The sequence below is a fragment of the Serinus canaria genome, chromosome 1 (genome assembly GCF_022539315.1).
Source record: "Serinus canaria isolate serCan28SL12 chromosome 1, serCan2020, whole genome shotgun sequence".
NCBI lineage: Eukaryota > Metazoa > Chordata > Aves > Passeriformes > Fringillidae > Serinus > Serinus canaria.
In genome coordinates this window covers 107,692,413-107,702,867 of record NC_066313.1, presented here as the reverse complement: position 1 = coordinate 107,702,867, position 10,455 = coordinate 107,692,413, and positions in this window count along the sequence as shown.

The following is a 10,455-nucleotide window of genomic DNA, read 5'->3' as shown; positions in this document are numbered from 1 at the left end:
CAGGATTTGTGGCTGATCCCCCTGGCACATGCTGGCCCCTGGATTCCACCTCCCCTGAGGCTCTAAGGCAGAGTTCTCAACCCTGCTCATGCAGTGAATGCTTGGCCACATTTTTTGGGCTGGACAAATGCTGGAGTCTGAGATAATCTTTACTTTTTTTGCTCCACACTCCCCAGCCCTGATGTGAATGACTCACTCATACAGTGAGTCCTTCAAACAGATTTTATTCGGCTTTCTGGCACCAGCAAATATGTATTTAAGGACTGAGGTGCTGCTTTGGCTTTAGCACATGCTGTGAAGCAAAGTTGTCCCTCCTGTAAGCCTTGTGACAGAGGAGTTGGGAACTCCTCCAGCAGCCAGGCAGATGCTGTGTCCTGGAGTTAACACAGCCTCTGGTTATTCACTTCAGTGCCTGCTCCCTTTGCCACTGGCTGTCTTAAACCTTGCTGCAGCAGGAGAGTGCCAAGCACCACCCAACACAATGGAAATAGTTTATATGTGCTACATCCCCTCATCCTCAGTATCAAACTCATTGTTTCCTTCAGAAAAAAAAAAAAAAAAAAAAAAAAAGCAGCAGTATACCAGTGTTGCAATGGAACATTAGGTATGGCAACCAGAGTTCAGCAAATTTAACCCTGCAACAATATGGATTATTAATGCCTGGGAAAGTCAGTTTGGAGGTTTGTTTCCAACCAAAACCTTACACTGCTTTTATCAAAGCTTGCTCTGCAGGTGCCATCAGGTATTGCCAGCCAGCAGATCCTGGGCCATACTGGGGGTTCATTTCCTGGTCCTTGTCAGTAGCTGCAGGTAAAACTTTCGAGTAAATTCACTCAAATAAAGCTAGAACTTGATCAAAACTTCTTGTAAAACCAAAAAAGATTGATTTTAGACTTCAATTGGTGTTGGGTCAATTTACCACTATTCTTAGTGTTCACTTCATAGCAATATTGTATTTTTAAAAGCAGCTGGTGTGTTTTTCCTAGGTTAAATATGCATTGTTTTTGCAACATTGCAACATTTTGGAGGTTTTGATACACACTACTTTTAGACACTGTTGGGAATGGCCAGAAGAATACTGAAAATATTTGTTTGTTTGCTGTATTGATTTTGGCAATAAACAAGTCAGTAAAAGCTGATGAAGGAATTCATATATGTTATGTATGAGTTATAGACACTTCCAGCATTTTTCTTTCTAGCTCACACCTCAATAACATTACAGAAAATGTATTGTGTCAGTTTCATTAGTCTTTGCCTTCTCCTTCCAGAAATATGATGGAGGTATTGATTTTACCAAATTAAAATATAATCCAAATCTTTGGCTCTATGAATTTATCTATATATTTTTTTTTAGAGCGCACTGGTTTTCTAACTACCATCAATTTTGTCCCCTGACATGCACTTCAAACACAAGTATATAAAAATGATCTACTGGTTTCTCATCTAAGTGGTTGTTTAGAGACATGCTATTGTCTCTGGAGTCTGTAGTATGGCTAATTCTGATTAGGCAGGCTGGGCCTCAGCTCCATAAGTCTGATGCCTGCTGCTAAAAGAGAGTTGTTCATTTTCTGGCAGTAAATAATGAAATGAAACAAATACAATCTGTAATAGAATCAAATGTGAGCACAATGAGTGCACAATTCAATTTGGATTTAATATAGCTGCTTAATCCTGTTAAGGGGTGCCCTCATGAGAAAGATGCTTTAGCAGCCCAGAGCAGGACTCAAAATGAGAGGAGGCTGTTAAAAAAGAGTTTGTGGTGCAGGAGGGATGGGGGGGTCAATAAGGGCTGTGAGGGGTCAATCAGCTTCTGCACCACAGACCCAAGTCTGATGGACAGAGTGGAGGTTGCTGAAGTGAACTCATGGAGAAATGGAAAATGGGGCAATTCCCAGTGTAGGAGAATGCTTCATGTTTCCTCTCAATTCTGAAGGTTATCTGAGAGATCCAAGGTGCCAGGAGAGGTATTGCACATATCTGGATACAACTCACATTTTTTGGTGCTGTTGCTGTGCTGAAAGTGTCTCAAAAGAAGCCAGACTCATCATTACATGAAGCAAAAGAAGCTTGACCTGTGGTAGAAACAAGAAGAGAGAAAACACTAGAAAGGAATTGTCACTATACAGAAGTAGAAGCAGTCATTAATTTTTGCAGAGCCATTGTTCCATCTGGGAATAATTAAGTCTTGCAAGAGGCAGCAAGAGACCTATGCAGTTATATAATAAATTCTATTTTTCAAGATACAAGGATATTTTTCCTTAAACTTAAGTCACATTTTTCCTTCACGAAATGCAAAAAAATTTTTTTACAGGCACAGAACGTCTTCCACCGGAATTCAGTGCGGGGAACAGGTGGTGTCTTATCACTCCAGGAAGACAAGGACACACTGTGCCCATAAAACAGACTATGGAGCTAGCTTGGAGGAAATTATCTGGGTTATTAGCATCAGGATGTGGAAAAACACACATCTCTACTTCAGAGGCTGGCACTGCAGAAAAAACTAGGTCACTAAAATCAGCCCCTTGCTGTATCATTCCTCAGTTATCCCACAAAGCCACTGTTCTTTCTGTCTCTCCTCAGATTAACTCCTCATACAAGAGACATCAGCCAAGAAATATTTGCCACTAAGTTCTGGAAATGCAGGTTTCTTTGTGCTCTTCAACAATTGATGTATTCCCCACTTCCCCTGTTTTGAAACGACCTTTCCTGAATCATCCAGCTAGCCACATTCTTGAAAGTTTTACTAAACTTTATTTGCAGTAAAAGCACAGGCAGAGCAGTCCTTGTCCAGTTTATTTGTATCCAATTTGCTGGGACAGTGGTTTCCAACACTTAATATTTCTTTTACTGAACTCTAAAACATTCTCCAGACATGTCCAGGCTCCTCCATAGTGTCCATAAATCCATCAACAATGTGCTGTGTTTCACTTCTTTTCTGTATTCTTCTTAAAAGAAGTCTTTATGTGTACAGTTTCTATGGATCACACTCTGAAAACAACTGAACTCTACTGGTTTCTAAACCTGGTTTCCTTGATGGGACAGTGCTCAAATGGTGTGGTTTTAAGGTGAAGTTGTGAGGTAAAAGTTCATTCCCTGCTCCTTGGTGTCCAAATGGGGGAAGTTGTCTCCTCTCCATGTGAGTGTTCATGGGCAGAGCATTGGTTAGCACATAGGTTTGGCCCAGGAACAGACTGAGGATCTCTGTACCTGGGCACACACCCTCTGGGCTGCCTCCAAGTGTTCTAAGTGTCTCTCTTGGTGTTCTAAGTGTTCCAAACACAATTCTTGAGTGTGCTGCAACAGCAAGAGTGATAAAACTGCCCTTTTTGCTCAGTGGGCCTGGCGTTTTGAGCAGATTTCCTGGCCATGGATAGAGGTGGGTTCCTGCCTTGGATGCTGTCACTGGGCACTTCCAAAAGTCCTTGACTTCTTAGGCACTCAGATGCCTGTGGGGATACTTTTCCACTTGCACTGTGTGTCAGGCAAACTCTCCACCTAAGGCCATCTCTGCATTTGCTCCGCCTTTAGTTTCCCCTGCAAAACAAAAAACCTTTATTTTGATTTCAGGGACAAAACTAAAAAAACAACCCTTCATTTTGATTTCAGTGGGTGATGGTTACATATATGTAGAGTGGAAGATGACAAAACTGGTCCTCAGAATCAGGGGTAAGTTACCAGGAATGTCACACAGCTGCAACAGTTTTTTTCTCACTTATGCATGGAGCAATCTGAAGGAGAATCCATTGAGGAGCATTAACACCATATCTCAATCAGCCACTTCTGCAAACCCATTTTTCAGAGCAAATTCACTTGTCAATGCCTCTTCATTTTAAACTCAGTGCTGGTGAGGAGGTGTAGATGGAACGAACTGCACCCTTCAGCCTGGAGAGGTCATGGTAGAGCTGCATTTTGGGACCTCGTGGCCTGATCCTCAACCAAGTTGAGAGCTCAACAGAATTACAGCTTGACATTATCATTGCATTGAGGCATTCAGATGGCACCATAAATACACATACTGCTCCAGAGATTACAATAGACATATTCTCTGCCCTAAAGACCTCAGAATCTGAATAATAAAGTAAAATTGCAACCAGCACTTAATCTATTGAATATCTCTCATTACACCGCAGACCCTCAGCTACTTTAATAACAAGGTTGTATCACCTAATCTCATGCAGTGAATGTTTAGTGTGGAATTAGAGAATTGTAGGTATTGAGTGGTTAATACCATTTCCTATCCATATCACATACATACTGAAATAATTTCTACATGGACTGCTGGATTAAGAAACAAATTTACTGACAGACATCCAATTGCAGCTTTCATGTTTATTATTGTGAATGAAGTACAAATATTGGAAAATACACTCAAACCATTGCTGCTCTAACCAAAGGAAGATATTTCTGGTTTTAATGATGCCAGAAAACAGGGAACAGCTTCTTCCTGACTCTTCTGTCTTGCTGTCCAGGGGAACAAAACACAGCTGATCTCTTCTAAGCAGCAGGTCAGGGATTCTGTCCCAGCCCTTGGTGTCATTAACCTACAGAGAACAGCAAACCCCTACAAAGAGTATTTTCCTCTGGGGTGCAAAAGTCAGTTCTGATACCAGCTCAGATATTGCCTTTAAGAAAGAAAATAATGCTGTTTCTGAATGATTCCAGATTGCTGGAATTACAAATTGTGTTCATCCATTAAAAGGGCAATTATATCATTTAAAGAAGGAAATGGTTAGAGTGGAAATGAAAGTGTTATACTTAGACTACCTAAAGAAAGAATATCAGACCTTAAGATGGTGTCCTTAATTGTTGTCGTTAATGTAACAATGAACAAAAACTATTGTCCCAGCCTGGACTTGTCACAGAATGCAGCCAACAATTCTTCTGCTGGTGACTTTCATCTGTTGAATGGAATGTCTTCATAGAACAAAATACTGAGTAATGCCAGTTTCCTCAATAGTCCTTGGTAGTCTAGTGGGAAAATTTCAATATCCTAGGGTTCCCAAAAGATATCCTGAAAGACTGCTCTTTTTAACTGCTGTCAAACCCTGTTTTCTGAAGATGTGCTAATCTGTGATTGTAGTGTGTGATAAATTTGCTGCTTCTCAGGGGCCCAAAGAGTAGAAAAGCTTAATGGTAAATTAAAGAAAAAAAAATTAGGCTGAAATTGGCATAAAACTTCTAAATAGAAGGCCGGAGTAAAGAGGTAAAGTAACAGGAGAAATGGACAAGATTTGTGATCCCTGTAATTAAATCTGGAAGCCCTTTTTTGCTGATTGGTATGTCTGCCTGGGGAACCTTGCTGGATTTCAGAGATCAAGGATGGTTGAAATTTTGCAGGAATACTCTTTCCCTTTTCTCTGAGGTGTTTTAGGATGCATGTCTATGTCACTTTTCCAGCTGTTACGGCACTAAAAAGTTATTCTTCCCTAGCCAGCCATGTGGTGTAAGAACTACATAAATGCCCTTCTGCATGGTAGCCAGCTTTTTGTGGTACCCATATCTAAGATCCTCATTTAAATAGACCTTCTTCATTCCTATTCAGCCTATCAATCTTGATTGTAGCCCATTTGAAATTGTTCCTTGCCAAATATTGTACAATACTATGTATTGCATATAGATTATACTTGCTTTCTTTTGGGTTCATGGCTGCTGGCAAGCACAGGGTCTCTCTGGGGACCAAATATGGCACAAATTAATAAAGTGAGCACTTAGAGCTGCTTCTGGTGGTCCATGTCCCCATTGGGATGTGGGAGAAGGCAGGACACCAAGGTATCTGTTGCTTGCTCAAGCTCCCCAGTCACACCAAACCATCCTGCATTTGGCAGGCACTTGTCTATTTCTCATTTTAAAATATCAGAACTTGTTTTTCATTCAGACAGAAGCAGAAATATAGGTCAAGACTTCCTTTTATTTCCCGAAAGAGAATTCTTCCTTTCTGAGCAGCCCTTTTCCTGACTTAGGCTTGAATTCACTTCACTTCACTTGACGACATTTCTCTGAGTCTACAGATTCATGCAGGGGATCTGGGGACACACTGAGCTGGAGGGAGACACCTCTGTCAGATGCACAAAGTTCAGAAGGAGAGGGGGAACCCAAGCTTCTCTATTTGGAGCTGCCAAGAGCAAGCACTGAGCAGTCCAGGTTCCTACACAGCCAGGATCCAGCTCCTCCTGGGTCCCTGTGGCAGAAGCACAGAAATATCTGTGATGAACCTGTTGCCTCCACCTCACCTCTGCAGCTTCTCCTGTGGAAGGCACACAGATTCCCAAAAAGGCCTTTATGATACCAGCTCCAGCTGGCATGACCAAAACAACCAGTCTAAGTGGAAGTGGAGGTAGAGGAGAAAGAAAGCAAAACAAATGCTTATTCATGGGATTAAGACATTAAAGGTGAGTGTAAAGGAGCATCTGTGGGCAGCTTCACTGCTCCATCTCCCTCCAATCTGACGGGTAGGGAGGCTTGGTACTGTGTCACAGAACTGGACAAATATTTGCAATCCCACCCAGGAAAAAGCACGAGAGTACAGCTTTCTGCCAATGCTGGAAGCACGCCAAGCTCTGTGGTATTTAAGCAGTCATGACTTTGTCTTCATCTGCACAGATTAAATATGGATGTGTGTATTAATTATGTAAATGTGAAACTGCAGATCTCAATCAAGCAGAGCCAAGGATACACTATCCTTTGCAAGTGCTGATTGATGCCATACACACAAGCAAAACAGAGACCATTCAGCTCATTGCTATGTATATTCTGGAGAGGGGAGGGAAGGAAGAAGGGAAATTTGGAAGTAAACAGTGTTTTCTAATGAGTGGAACCATAAATGCAATAGCTTTCTGCAACACCTAATAGTCTCGACTCAGCAAAGCAGAATGCTTACTTAGCAGAAGACAGCTTTAGAAGATGGTGAAAACATATATTTAAAAACATATATTTAAATTAACTATATCAGCTTTAGTAAAGACACTCCATGTTTTGAGTTGAGGTTTGAGGCTGGGCTCTGGTGTAACATGGTGTAAGCACCTGATTTTTTTAACTTCACATAAATCATGAACAAGTATATGGGAATCAGTGGTACTATGTCAGTGGAAGCTTTATGTCCTGGGACAGAGGATGGATAAACTCTCCAGGTTTGGCTTTCTGATGGGTGCCATCACAGATTCTGACCTGTTTGTCTGTGTGCTTATTTCTGAGCAAAAGTGTCTGATGCAGGCTTTCAAGGAAGGTGAATTGCATTGTGCATGGGAAATGTCCATATTCCTGTCAATACATACAAAAAATGGCGAGTCAGAGAAACCTCACCCTGCAGCCAAAATGTTGTATCCATCTCCACTCAGAAGAGCTAAGCAGCACTTCCATGTTTCCTGGATATCCTTCTCTCCCCTGACCTAATTGCAGCCTTCAGCACCTGAAGAGAACCTACCAGAAAGCTGGAGAAAGTCTGTTTGCCAAGGCATGGAGTGATAGTGTCACATTCATATTTTCTGAAAAATCCCTTCACCCAGGATTTTTCTCCTGGGAAGCTGAGAAGCCTCAGAGAAAAAGGAAAACAAATTCTTATCTCATTTGCTTCTCCTGTGTTGAGCTCACATGTGGAATGTGTTTGGAGATTGTTTACCAGCAGGTGATTGTTTCATTGGGTTTCTGTGAATTATTTTGACTTATTGGCCAATCAGAGCCAAGCTGTGTCGGGGCTCTGGAGAGAGTCAGGAGTTTTCATTATCTTTTTAGCCTACTGTAAGTGTCTTTTCTGTATTCTTTAGTATAGTTTAGTATAGTATTCTTTAATATAGTATCATAAAATAATAAATTTGCCTTCTGAGAACATGGAGTCAGATTCATCATTCCTTCCTGCCATGGGGGACCCTGCAAATACAATATGATAGGAAAGCAGGAATGGTTTTAAACTGAAAGAAGGTTTAGATTAAATATTAAGAAAAAGTTTTTCCTGTGAGGGTGGTGAAGCACTGGCACAGATTGACAGAGAAATTGTGGCTGCCCCATTTCTGGAAGAGTGCAAGGCCAGATTGGATGGGGTTTTCTGGTGGTATGAATGCTAGGGGGATTTTTGATTGAGATAATTGTAATGCATGTTCTGAATAGATGAGTTAGGCAGGAGAGTCACCTACAGGTTTGTCATCAGCATCCAGCCCTCTCTCTGCCGCTCTTGTGCTGCTCCTTTCCCTCCAATGGATCCGGGTCTGGAATCTGGGGCTGCTCTGCCCCCACGGATGACTGTGGGAGCTGGCAGGGGATGCTCTGGCATGCTGCAGTGGCTGTACAGCTGCAGTGAGAGGTGTCAGAAATCCCTGGAAAATCTAAGTAGACGGGTAGCACATAAATGCCTCTCTGATAATCACAGATCTTGGACATGCAGAAGGCTGCCTCCCTTTTTCATGTCCAACTTAGCTGGCTTTGAAACTGCCTTTTTACACACATCCCGTTTTTCACTTCTGTCTCAGCTGACAGTATCCCAGAGCTGAAAATCTATGGATAGACACAAGCCATTCCAGGAAACAGCTTTTCCTATTGAACTGGCTTGGGGATTGAAAGCCAGCACACGCATTTAAAGTTCTTCTCTCCCGAGAACCTGTGAGCTTTCTCAGTTTCAATGTTCAAAAACTTTTCCAGGCCATATGTGAGAGTAGAGCAGGAGGGAGACAGCACTGCCTAGAGAGAGAGGCATGGCAGAGGGCTGGCTCCAGATTATTTTAAGGACCCTTCCAACCCAAACCATTCCCTGATTCTGTGATTCTTAAGACTCCCTCTTACATTGTCCACTTATCTGAAAAACTCTGCACTGTGAAACTTGATATTCCTGTTCTTGAAATAAACTTTCTGTTGATTTAAATCTCTCCTATGTATTACTTACTGAAGTATCACTTTCTGAACCACCAAAACCTGTCCTCTATACCAGCAGTTCTAACCTCCCTGTGATTTGGTGTCACTGTCAGAGCCTGCATTGGCAACTCCCACATACATTTGTTTCTAGAAGGAGAATTTGGGTGTTCAAATCTTGAGCTGCATGTTTCAAGAGCCTCTGCCAGGTGTTATCCCTCTACCTTCATTCTGGTAGGTTCTGTGTTTGTGCACTCCCCAATTCATTCCCTTTCATGTCACCTATTCACTCACATTTTTATAAAATTATATGGACTTAAATTAAATAAAATTGACTGGTCTTTCATTTGGCTGAAATGGAAATTAAATCCTGAGAAGCAGATAAAGCAAAGTGGCATAGAGACTACATGAATTACTATTTAACACCTAAAGCTTTAATGTGACCATTTAGAAGTGTTTCTAAATTCTTTTTAAAATAATCTAAACTCAACAATGAAGTTTAAATCATAGCCTTTATGGATTTGTTAGACATCAACAACAAATTACATATTAATATATATCCACACACTTTTAAAATTCACCTCCTGCTCACATGGAACACAAGCTTTAGCCTAACTTTTACTCCTGAAGTCTGTAAAACTTCATTCAAAGGTCAATTTAAAAAATCATTAGGAAACCTGATCAAGTGACAACCTTGTAACCATTTGAACAGTCTATCTCTCTGACCTCTGCCCACGCTTCTTGCAAACCTTGAAACAGCGTGTCAGCTTTGAGATGCAAATGTCAGTGGAGTGGAGTGACAGTGATGAAGAAGTGTGTGACAGGACTCCTTACCTGTGCCTGCACTGCAGATGAGGGGCTCAGCACTCAGCTTTCCTCAGGGAGGGACAGGCTGGTTTGGTGTCTTAACCACAAGCACAGGTTTGAGCCTCAGGTCATTTACAAAGTGCCATAACTGCTCTCTAATCATAGTTCAGTGTGTGTGAATAAATTCAATTCTCTGGACTAAGGGGCCACCTCAGCCATATGTTCTACACAACTAAATTCTGTCCTCTCAATCCCTCTTTTTCAATGTAGATGTGATATTGTCTGGGAAGGACAGGGAAAACATGGCAGCAAAACCAATTGGATTGGATGTAACCTTTAATTCTTTTTTGATACCAGACTGCACCAAGAGGGTTTTGTTTGTTAAAATTTAAAATTTAAAATTAATTTTCTGCTGCCAGCCTGCAGAGTCCATGTTAGGTCAGTATCCACCTCCCTGCCCCCATATTTTATTTGCTCTCTGTTGGAACCTATTCCCAAATGGACAGAATCTCATTAATAAAAATCAAAGAAAAATCCCAGCAATCTGTCAGATTAGAAAGATTGGGGAGCTTTTTCTCAGAGCTGACAAAGCCATAACACAAACAGAGAAAGTGAAAATCTCCTCTTCCTGTTTTTATTCTTCCAGGTCAAACTGTCTCATGGGAAAAATACTGGGAGAAGTTGTGTATCCTGCTACCTCAGGTCTCTTTCTGAGGAAACGAAACATTTCAGTCTTCTTTGTTTTCAGTGCACAAACCAGCTGAAGATTTTTGTCCTTTCAAATCCTTGCAGAAGCTGGAATGGCCTTGAGAT